Source organism: Oncorhynchus tshawytscha, linkage group LG09, assembly GCF_018296145.1.
Source record: "Oncorhynchus tshawytscha isolate Ot180627B linkage group LG09, Otsh_v2.0, whole genome shotgun sequence".
Lineage (NCBI taxonomy): Eukaryota > Metazoa > Chordata > Actinopteri > Salmoniformes > Salmonidae > Oncorhynchus > Oncorhynchus tshawytscha.
Genome location: NC_056437.1, coordinates 59703212 through 59715760, shown reverse-complemented (window position 1 = coordinate 59715760; position 12549 = coordinate 59703212).

Below are 12549 nucleotides of genomic sequence, written 5' to 3'. Positions count from 1 at the left end.
TCCACATAGCGTTCACATTGGCTGAGGCGCTACGCCATTCGATTGTGATAGGCGGATAGAGACAAGAGAGGCACACGGTCAAATTCTTTTAAAAACCTCAACATTCCTCTCATTGTTCCGGCGAAATTCTACACGTGTGTTTGAGTGGGACGGGGAGGGTGGGCTTGCGTAAGGGTATTTCTGAACTGGTAGGCTAATGGAGCCCTTTGAAGCTCACCCCAAACAACCCGGCCTGCACCAGTGCACCTGCAGCGGGAGCTGCGCCAGACCCTCTTCTTGGATGACTGAAATGACACGTCTTTACAGAACGGATAAGACACGTTCATATGAGGACACATGAGCTTTGATGCGTCAAAATATATAAAGGGCACTTGGTGATGGTTGGACTTTGTACGGGGAATGGTTGGGGAACTGACTGACTGTCCTATGTTAAGGTCTGGTTATGGCGCGGCGCTTCGCTCCTCCCGGCTGTGTGCCTCCTTCGATACCCGGTATCTTGACTGACAGTTCTGCTGCACTGCAGTGATTCCTCCCCGGCTTTATACTCTCGCCTCACCCGTTCTTTCTCCAGACAGTTTCCTTACGATAGCGTTTTGGTGTATCATCATTCATTAATTCACATAATTATCTGACTTTGTAGGCTATGCCACAGTCACAGCCTAGGCTATGTTATAATATAGGCTACGTTCACTGTTAAAAAAAAGGTCATTCATTCACATAGGCTATCGCCTAATTCACTGTTAACATTAATTCAGTGTTCTATTTCATTCTGGCCATAGGCCTATGCCTCACTGGATTTATCGATCAGAATGCGATGTTGCGCCCGTAAGCAATACATAGGCTTATCACAACGGATAAAGTTTCACTTAACCTAACGCTGAAGAAAATGCATTTTATAGGATGGATTTAGACTAGAATCCCCCCCCCACACACACACACACACATACACACAGGTCGTCGACGTGTAGCGCAAACCACAAAACATACGCACGCGGCAGAGTATCCCTTTGTGGTAGCCTAGGTTTTAATAGCCTAGATATCGCTTGTTTCTCGCGACCAAGAACAGCCATTTTACACAGCATGATACTGTCACCCTAACCCTAACTGAATGTTACTGCTATCCGGGATTCTTGGGACATCCCTACCCTAAACCCTAGCCTTAATCAATACCTTACCCTAACCTTATCGTAACCCTTACCTAACCCTAACCGTTCTATATGTCAACTTCTATGGGATGACGTCAGAGTTGGAACGTCCTTTTCCCACCAACTCCGAAGCTCCACCTGCAGATGGATCGAAAAGAGTTCTGAGCATGTGCGGATTGATCTAACACCACTTCAAAGGATATTCCACCACCGTTAATAGGCTAGACCAGTGCTTAATTTGAGACTGATCCTGCCGGAACAGGATCCGGCACCTCTCAATTTGGGACTGTTTCGTTCCGGAACCCATTTGCCAGGATCCGGTACCTCTCGTGGAATGAACAATTTTTTCCACTGTTTGCAATGTAAAAAATTATAATGAGACCAAGTTGACTCTAATACTCCTGGCTGGCCCCTAAAAAACGTAATGTGCCTGGGTTAATGCTTTGCGCAATTTTGTAGCCTTTATAGACCAACGCTTGGACATTGCTGTGGGGAGAGAGAGAAGCGCGCCAGTATCTCGCACAGAACTACAATGAGATTAACTTCCTATGATCCCTCTCTCACTACTCTGATAGACATGAGCCTGCAACTTTCATCTCCCCAGCGTTGCACTTCATAATTTATTTCCTTATAGAATCATAGCGGCGCGAAGGGTTCTGGGGGTACCGCAACACCCACGATAAATTGAAATACATTTGCCAGTTATATAACTACTGCTATCTGTTAAGAAATACATACAATTATTACGAATATTACACAAGTAGTAGGCCTATAATTAGCCACTGATGATTAATAGTTTATTTAACAAAATGTCCTAGCTGTGGATTGTGTGTAGCCCAATCAAGAAGCATGCCTACAGTCGGGAACACGCGGCAAATTTGTCAGTCATGCAGCTAAAACAGGCCTTTCGTAATATTTCAAATACGATCTCGACGAAAATACAGGTTGGAAAGCAAATGGATCCTGCTAAAAAAGAGAAGACTATTCTGTCTGTAGGCTACCATGTTAATGAACGAACAGCATTTTTTTTTACCAAGTAAGACAAGAGAGAGCTTTTGGCACGAGGGCATCGGCCATCGTCGGTGAGTGAGTTGAGCGTCATTGAGTGAGTCAGTGAAACTGGAAAGCTTTTTTAGGACTATAATTTCCTCCTCATATTGTACAATATGTTTGTCTCCACACACCTAGGTCTAGGCTATTGATGTATTGAAGACAAGGTCGTTTTTATTGATCTCAGATTCATATTTTTGTTCGTTTCAAAATAGCCTGTCATTTTGATCGTTTGTGAGGTATTAAAACATATTCTTCTAAAGTCTCCAGTTATCTAAAAGTATGTAGAATGGCATGAAATCCGTTTGCAAAAGGCCACATTTTCCCGAAACCCCATGTGTACAACTTCTGCAAGCGCCTTTACCTTACTGATCTATGACAATACGCAAAAGCATGTTAATGCATGCAATGCTTTATTATAAAGGGGATTTTATTTTCTCGCATTCTGGTACCTCAGAGCACCCTGGGTCACCCCGTCTCTGGCTAACTTTGTGTTCCATGTGTCCAGCACCTTCAAATGTACAAATTAAGCACTGGGCTAGACTACATGCCTTAGCCTACATTCTTTCCTCAACTGTTGCTTAGGCCTATTAGTGTCCTAGCACCGGTGCTATACATATAAATATAGGCTACATCTTTTTGTTACATTTCAGGGTTAGATCAAATAACAGAGTGATAAAGGGGAGCTCAGTCAGTGCTTTTCTCGAGGCTGCAGTGGAGACAACTACAGGTCTGCAAACCATTGAAACAACATGAAGGGTTGTCGTTCTGTACTGCAAACATCCAAGAGGGTTAGGGCCAACAGGGAAGGGGTAGGGAACGAATTAGGACGGTCTGTTCCTGAGCACTGTTTCTGCGTCGCAAATGGCACCCTATTCATAGTGCACTACTTTTGACCAGAGCACTATGGGCCCGAAATAGGGAATATGATGCCATTTGGGAGTCAACCCATCACTCCTGAAGAACTTGTAAAAGAGACTGGTGTGTACGTCCACTCTTTATTGGGACATAGAACAAAACTGGCTATAGCCCTGCCCACATATAGTTCTGATTATCTTCAACCTGACCTTTGACATTGTTCTCTTTCTGTGATCTGTGTTTGTTTGTGTGTGTGCACGCGCCTGTACACGTGCATGTACGTGCATGTGCGGTGCCAATGTTTCCTAAAACACTGTCTAACACTGTCTATTTATAACCTGTCTGGCTGCAGGATAGTTCTAGTCCTTGTCCCAGGGTTTCCACTGTTCTGTTACCACACTACCCCCCCCCCCGCACACACACACACAAATACACACACTGTTACCACACAGAGTCCTCATCCTCTCTGCCAGCCATTAGTGCCCACTTCCCCTGTCCCCCTGGGCACCATGCCCCAGCCTGTCTGCCGGAGACACCCACTACTCTGAGGGCAGTGTGTGTGTGTGTGTGTGTGTGCGTGTGTTTCCGTGTGTGTGTGTGTGCATGCATGCTACAGGCTCTGACCGGGATGAGAGGGAGCGAGAGATATAGATTGATAGAGAAAAGGGGAGACTGGGACTGAAAGGGGGGTGATAGAAGGTGAAAGGGAGAGATAGGGACAGAGCTAGTTAGGGGAAAGGTGAGGTAAAGATTAAACTAACAGAATGAAAGAGAGACACAGAGATGCCAGAGGTGGAAGGGAGAGAGAGGTCGGCGGTATCCTTGAAAAGCGAAGACCCAGCTCTTTAAAAATGAGATACAGGGTTGTCTTGACTGGCTGGTGTTGTGTCCCAAATGGCATCCTATTCACTACACAGTGGGCTACTTTTCACCAAAGTCCTATGGGCCCTGGTTAAAAGTGGTGCACTATATTGGGAAAAGCGTGCTATTTGGGACACATCCTGTGTATACCAGGTGTCAGCAGATACATAAGGGAACATGCCACAAGCTCTACCGGCTGCATGCAAACACCCAGAACCCAGTGAAGAGAGAGCGAGGGAGAGAGATCAAGATAAACAGTGTATTCAGATATTATTCAGACCCCTTGATTTATTCCACATATAGTTACGTTACAGCCTTATACTAAAATGGATTAAATTGTTTTTCCCCCCTCATCAATCTACATACTATTAATACCCCATAATGACAAAGAAAAAACTTTTTATTTCAAAAAAATAAATAAATAAATGAAATATCACATTTACATAAATATTCAGACCCTTTACTCAATACTTTGTTGAAGCACCTTTGGCAGCAATTACAGCCTCGAGACTTCTTGGGTATGACGCTACAAGCTTTGCACATCTGTATTTGGAGGGTTTCTCCCATTCTTCTCTGCAGATCCTCTCAAGCTCTGTCAGGTTGGATGGGGAGTGTCGCTACACAGCTATTTTCAGGTCTCTCCAGAGATGTTCGATCGGGTTAAAGTCTGAGCTCTGGCCACTCAAGGACATTCAGAGACTTGTCCCAAAGCCACTCCTGCATTGCCTTGGCTTTGTTCTTAGGGTCGCTGTCCTGTTGGAAGGTGAACCTTCGCCCCCAGTCTGAGGAGCTGAGCGCTCTTGAGCAGATTTTCATCAAGGATCTCTCTGTCCTTTGCTCCGTTCATCTTTCCCTCGAACCCTGACCAGTCTCCCAGTCCCTGCCACTGAAAAACATCCCCACAGCATGGTTGCTGCCACCACCATGCTTCACTGTAGGGATGGTGCCAGGTTTCCTCCAGACATGACGCTTGGCAATTCAGGCCAAATAGTTCAATTTAGTTTTCTCATGGTCTGAGAGTCTTTTGGTGCCTTTTGGCAATCTCCAAGCGGGCTGTCATGTGCCTTCCGTCTGAGTGGCTTCCGTCTGGCCACTCTACCATTAAGGCCTGATTGGTGGAGTGCTGCAGAGATGGTCTTCCTTCTTGAAGGTTCTCCCATCTCCACAGAGGAATTCTGGAGCTCTATCAGAGTGACCATCGGGTTCTTGGTCACCTCCCTGACCAAGGACTTTCTCCCCCGATTTCTCAATTTGGCTGGGCGGCCAGCTCTAGGAAGACTCTTAATTTGTGGTACTTTTTACCCCTTTTTCATGATATTTAATTGGTAGTTACAGTCTTGCCCCATCGCTGCAATTCCCGTACAGACTCGGGAGAGGCCAAGGTCAAGAGCCATGTGTCCTCCGAAACACAACGCCGCCAAGCCGCACTGCTTCTTGACACACTGCTCGCTTAACCCGGAAGCCAGCCGCACCAATGTATCAGAGGAAACACCGTACAGCTGGCAACCGAAGTCAGCATGCATGCACCTGGCCTGCCACAAGAAATCGCTAGAGTGCGATGGGACATGGACATCCCAGCCAGCCAAACCCTCCCCTAACCCGGACAATGTTGGGCCAATTGTGCACCGCCTCATGGGTCTCCCGGTCGCAGCCAGCTGCGCCACAGCCCGGGTTCGAACCCGGATCCGTAGTGACGCCTTAGACCACCGCGCCACTCGGGAGGCATGTGTAGATTGATGAGGAAAAATGTGATTTAAAGGCTAACAAAATGTGGAAAAAGTCAAAGGGTCTGAATACTTTCCAAATGCACTGTAGGGTGTGATATATAGGGAGGGAGGGCAGGAGAGAGAGATATAGAGATAGGGAGGGCGGGCGGGAGAGAGATGTATAGAGATAGGGAGGGTGGGAGAGAGATATATAGAGGGAGGGAGGGAAAGAGAGAGCTTATAAATGTTTGAGCAGTGTTCTTCTGCTGCTCTCCTCACACCTCTGAAGCAGTCTATAAAGCCACAATCATTAATCCTTACTTCCAGCCAAACGGCAGCTCCGCCCGCCACTTGTTTCACTATAATGCTGAGGGATGGGCGGTAAATATTCAGCGGTAAATATTGCAGATTGTACATTTAAGTGGGACCCTCCCTGCTGATTTTCTCTCCACAACCCCTAACCTCCCTGAAGAACTTTCTCCTCTTCCCTCAAAATCCAAAGCATGTGGTTTTCTCCCCCTTATCTCTCTCTACTCCTCTCTTTGCCTTCCCTCTCTCTCTATTTGTCCCTCTCGCTCTCTCTACCCCCTCTCCCCCCTCTCTCTCTCCACCACCCCCTCTCTCCATCCATCTCTCTCTTCCTTCACCCTTGTGTATCTTCATCCAGTGAATATTTAATTGTGGTTGGTCAGGGCTTTATTCATAGATCGGCCTCTAATGAGTTATTCATAAATATGAAAAAATATATATATATGCATATTTAATGCATTATGATGCATATCCCGTGTGGTCCTATGCGACTCAGTTGGTAGAGCATGGCACTCCCCCTGATTCCTGCAGGGGGACCAGTACGAAAAAGTCAGAAAATGTATGCACTCACTACTGTAAGTTGCTCTGGATAATAATGTCTGCCCAATGACTAAAATGTAAAAAATATAATTTATTCATGGTGGCAGCACTGCAACCGGCCACCCATGCCAGTAGCATCTCTGTTGGTCTAAAGTATCCGAATGGCAGACTGGCATTTTCAGGAATATTCAGCCTTGGAAGATCCGTTACAGAAACAGGACAGCGGCAGAGATTGTCATTGTCACCACTAACTAAGTCACTCGTTGCTGACATAGAATGTGTGTGTGTTTTTTTTTTCATTTTTTACCAGACGTCCATCACAAGGATAGTAAAACATGGATCATTCAGAGAAGTGGGGGCTTCTTTTTTTTCACACAAGGAAAAAGGCTATTTTAGGTTTTAGGGTTACAATTAGGGTTCGGTTTAGTTTCAGGGTTTTGGGTTAAGGTTAGAGTTAGGTTATGGGTTCGTTTTAGGAAAAAATTGATTTTGAAGGGGAATCCATTTTTGGATAGTAAAACTTTGATGTATTGTTGGGAGCAATGACACATCATGAAGAGTTTACACTCACTGGGGGGTTTCCACTCCAGAGGAGAATAGTGGGGAGGGTTATCCTCCTGATAAAATGGTGCGATTAAAGCGTCAATCAGCAATTAGTGCATTTTTTACTGTTAAATTAATTATATATACAAGGGTTGAATCTACCAAATTGCAAGGCCCTCCCGGTTATCCCGGGTATTCCCGTTCAAATCGGAAATGGTAGGCATATTTAAAAGCATATAGGTCTACCAGAGAAGAAAATGTACCACTGTAAATGGATTAATATAGGCTTCAAAGGAATCGAACGGTTTCTTGTTGAATTTGCTGCAATTTAATCAACTAAACGTTCTCTCAAAGTCACCACACTGTTTCGTTGATGTAGCCTAGTTTTAATGCCCTATGAATTACTGTTGGCCGACTGTTAAAATATGAATTATTACAGCCTAGTGAAAATTACAATCGTTTTAGCCTACCTTTGACGGTTTTCTTTCCCATCGTTCACCTGGCTATCAGGGGAATTTGTAAAGGTTGTGGCTGTTTTTACTTTACGATAACACGTTTTTTTTGTGGCATATCCGACGCTGCGCTAGATTCAGCACCATGGATAGCGCCGCGGTGCAGCGTTTGGGCCGCAGTTCATATTTCGGACAGCCAGAGCCACACAGCTAAAGTTAGGGTATTTGTGAATGTGAGTTGGAGATTGCCTAACTGCGTCGAGGGGTCACGTGTAGCCTACACATGATAGTCGTCAATGCATTTTATAGAAGTCATGCACGTAAGCAGTGTTTTCTGTTTTCTATTGGAGACTTCATGTTGAGTAGGACTAGCATAAATTTGGTAGGCTGTTGTGATGACGGGTCTAATGTATGAATGAAGCCAGATAGTTGATATGTCCATTTCCACATGTTTTGTATTTTTGCATTAGTGCGCCATAGAAATTGTAAGCCTATATTATTGGTCCAGATACCACTAATTATTTTTATCGGGGAATGGGCAGGAGCTTGATCGAGAAATCTCGGTATCCAGTTCTTCCATCCTAATATATAACCATTGATTCTTGAAGAATATAATTTCTAAAAGCCTCTGAGGTAGCCTAACTTCGACTGTCGTGCGGTAGACTACCCCATTATAAACCAAAATATAAGCTTGTTTTACTCGATTGTTTGCTAACATTGTAGCCATTGAAGGGGAACAGAAGTGCCATAAAAGCCTGGACCTCTTGTCAGAGAGAGGTCCATAATGCAATCACATACTGCTACTACACTAATGAAACGAGTCATGTCAACCTTTTTTTCTGCTCACTAATTGCGGTCACTTCCTGTGACCTCTGCTCTGCCCTGTTCCCACAAGGAAACAAATCACCATCCGCAGCAAATATGTATTTGCTTAGTTACCATGTCCTGGTTTTGGTTTGCATAATGCTCATCCATGGGCTGTGGGTGGTGGTGGTGCTAAATTTGTACTGGGGGGTCAAATAAGGTTGGAAAACCTCTGCGAGGTTCAACACTTAGTGTGTGTGTCTATGCATATGCGTGTGTGTGCGTGCGTGAGAGAGAGAGAGCTCTTACTGAACTGTATGCAGGGAACACTTAAAACGGTAATAACGATTTAGTGGGAGTTCACAGGAACAGATGAAAGGGGGCTGTTGACGAAAGAGCATCTTCAGGGTACATCCTTGGTCAAAAGTAGTGCACGTTAAAGGGAATAGGGTGCCATTTGGGATGCACCCTCGGAGACAAGAGGAGGCTGCTCTGCTCCACTGCCAAGATCCATTTGAGTGATTCAGCAGAAAATCTGCCTGATTCTCAGGCAGTGCATCTGTGAGGATGTGATTCCCCCATTAAAGGGGAAATCTGCAGTTCAAGCGATAAGAAAGGGCCACCCTGCCAGGGTTTTGCAAAAAATAATAAATAATAATGAATGTACCAATCGCAGATTCCCCCATTTACTCATCATAAGGTTCCTGATTGTCTTCTTTTTTCATCTTCTCTGACACAAACAAGCCATGCACCGGGCCTGTAAAACCAATGATTGGCAACCTCTAGTCGATGGCTCTCTAGAGATTTCCTAAGACCTACTAAAAAGTATTGAGTCTCCTATTACTGCACCATGTGCACCGCGAGCCAGTAATACCTCTCTACAGTACTCCAAGCCAGTCCAAGGTGTCAGTTTGTCATTCCCTAAGACCTACTAAAATTCCCTATTCCCATTTATAAAACTTGTTCAAGAAACCAAACACTTATTAAGGTGAAGAAAGAGTTCAAAGTGCTTGGAGAGAGAGAGAGAGAGAGGGAGGAGACGGAGAGCGAGAGAGAGAACAGAAGGGGGAATGAGTCCGGACTGGGTGTGTTCAGTTCTGTCAGAGTTGTGACATGAGGATAGCTTCTTTAGCCTGGCTGGATGGTGAATGATGGTTCAACCAGGGTTGCGTATGCAGGGAACCCTATTCCCTACATAGTTCACTACTTTTGATAGGGTGCCATTTGGGATGCAAGCCAGGGTTGCAATGCCAGGTTACTGCAGGTGAGTATGTAAAAGAGGAGGGGACGTATGGATGCAGTAGTGCACTCTAGATCCCTGATTTTGTGCAAACTGTTGCTAGATCTATTTATTTCCCTAACCTGCTTGCTCTGCAGAGTAGCCCTGCTTTTAAGCCTATAGGAAAGATGCTGCATCAATGCGACATAGCAGTAGCAAGTGCCCAACACTGCACTGAGTTAGGGCTCCTCCATGTGGATTGAGGGGGTATTGCAGGCAGTCTCTGTCTACATGCTGTTATCCACATTAAACAGTGCATTTGGAAAGTATTCGGACCCCCTGACTTTTTCCACATTTTGTTACAGCCTTATTCTAAAATGGATTTAAAAAAAAAATTCACTCATCAATCTATCTACACAAAATACCCCATAATGACAAAGCAAAAACAGTTTCTTTTTTTTTTGCAAATGTATATAAAATAAAGAACTGAAATATTACATTTACATAAGTATTCAGATAATTTACTCAGTACTTTCTTGATGCACCTTTGGCAACAATTACAGCCTCGAGTCTTCTTGGGTATGACGCTACAAGCTTGGCAAACCTGTATTTGGGGAATTTCTCCCATTCTTCTCTGCAGATCCTCTCAAGTTCTGTCAGGTTGGATGGGGAGCATTGCTGCACAGCTACTTTCAAGTCTCTCCAAAGATGTTTGATCGGGTTCAAGTCTGGGCTCTGGCTGGGCCACTCAAGGACATTCAGAGACTTGTCCCGAAGCCACTCCTGCATTGTCTTGGTTGTGTGTTTAGGATCGTTGTCATGTTGGAAGGATATCCTATAGAGCATGTTTTCATCAAGGATATCTCTGTACTTTGCTCCATTCATCTTTCACTCGATCCTGACTAGTCCTTCCTTTCCCTGCTGTTGAAAAACATCCCACAGCTTTTACTGAGGAATGGTTTCTATCTGGTTACTCTACCATAAATGCTGTGCCTCGATACAATCCTGTATGGGTAAATCCTTCAACCTCTTGGCTTGTTTTTTGCTCTGACATGCACTGTCAACTTTGGGACCTTATAGAGACAGGTGTGTGACTTTCCAAATAATGTCCAATGAATCGAATTTACAACAGGTGGACTCCAATCAAGTTGTAGAAACATCTCAAGGATGATCAATGCAAACAGGATACACCTGAGCTCAATTTCGAGTCTCATAGCAAAGTGTCTGAATACTTATGTACTACATTTGTAATACATTTGCTAAAATTTCAAAAAACCTGTTTTCACTTTGTCATTATGGGATATTGTGTGTAGATTGATAAGGGAAAACATTTATTTGATCAATTTTAGAATAAGGCTGTAATGTAACAAAATGTGGAAAAAGGGGTCTTAATACTTTCCGAATGCACTGTAAATAAATGAAAGGGTGTGAGAGTATGAAGGCTCCGCAAACAGCCAAGTACTGACTACAGCACTTCTCTCTAATTGGGGTGAGACTCTTCTATCCTGGTCCCCGATCTCTTTGTGCAGTTTTGCCAAATCTTGCTGTGTTGGCAAGACAGCACAAACATATCTTGGTCCAGGCTTGCTATTGCTGCATTCTGGAAATAAAACAGCTCCAGACCAGAACAATATGTACACAGAGGGAGAGAACTGTTGCTGTGTGATCTCAGACAGCCATTTCTTTTGATCGTTGTTTGATAGATATTGCCTGTGGTCTCATTTCAAGCTGAGCCGTCAGTTCAGACCCTATACAAGGAAAGGCATTGCTACAGGGTTTTGAAGAAAATGCTTTTAAATTTTTTTATTCTATGCAATAATAACATTAATGATGATCACTTAATAACCACAATTTGTAGAATAAAATGATGTACAGTTGAAGTCTGAAGTTTACATACACTTAGGTTGGAGTCATTAAAATTCGTTTTTCAACCACTCCACAAATGTCTAGTTAAAACTTCTTAGGGCTGCAATCCCATTAAAGGGATTGATATGACAACAACCAGTGAAAGTGCAGAGCGCCAAATTCAAACAACAGAAATCTCATAATACATGTATCTTATACCATTTTAAAGGTAATCTTGTTGTTAATCCCACCAAAGTGTCCGATTTCAAATAGGCTTTACAGCGAAATCACCATAAACGATTATGTTATGTCACCGCCAAGTCACAGAAAAATTCAGACATTTTTCCAGCCAAAGAGAGGAGTCACAAAAAGCACAAATAGAGATAAAATTAATCACTAACCTTTGATGATCTTCATCAGATGACACTCATAGGACTTCATGTTACACAATACATATATGTTTTGTTCAATAAAGTGCATATCTATATTTAAAAAATCTCAGTATACATTGGCGCGTTACGTTCACTAGTTCGAAAAACATCCTGTGATATTGCAGAGAGCCACATCATTTTACAGAAATACTCATTATAAATGTTGATGAAAATACAATTGTTAGACATGGAAATATAGATACATTTCTCCTTAATGCAGCCACTGTGTCAGATATTTTAAAAACTTTACGGAAAAAGCAAAGCATGCAATAATCTGAGTACAGCTTTCAGACAACAAAGCAGCCAAAAAGATATCCGCCATATTGGGTAGTCAACAGAAGTCAGAAATAGCATTATAAATATTCACTTACCTTTGATGATCTTCATCAGAATGCACTCCCAGGAATCCCAGTTCCACATTAAATGTTTGATGTAGTTCGATAATATCCATCATTTATGTCCAAAGAGCTACTTTTGTGAGCACGTTTGGTAAACAAACCCAAAGTCATGAAGCGTGTTCCCTAGTTCCGTCACTGTCCGTAGAAACTTGTCAATCTAAGTATAGAATCAATCTTTAGGATGTTTTTAACATAAAATGTCAATAATGTTCCAACCCGGAGAATTCCTATGTCTGTAGAAAAGCAATGGAACGAGAGCTAACTCTCTCGTGACCGCGCCTCAGAGCCTGTGGCACTCTGCCAGACACCTGGCTCAAACAGCCCTTATGAGCCTCCACTTCACAGCAGAATCATCAAAGTTTCTAAAGATGGTTGACATCTAGTGGAA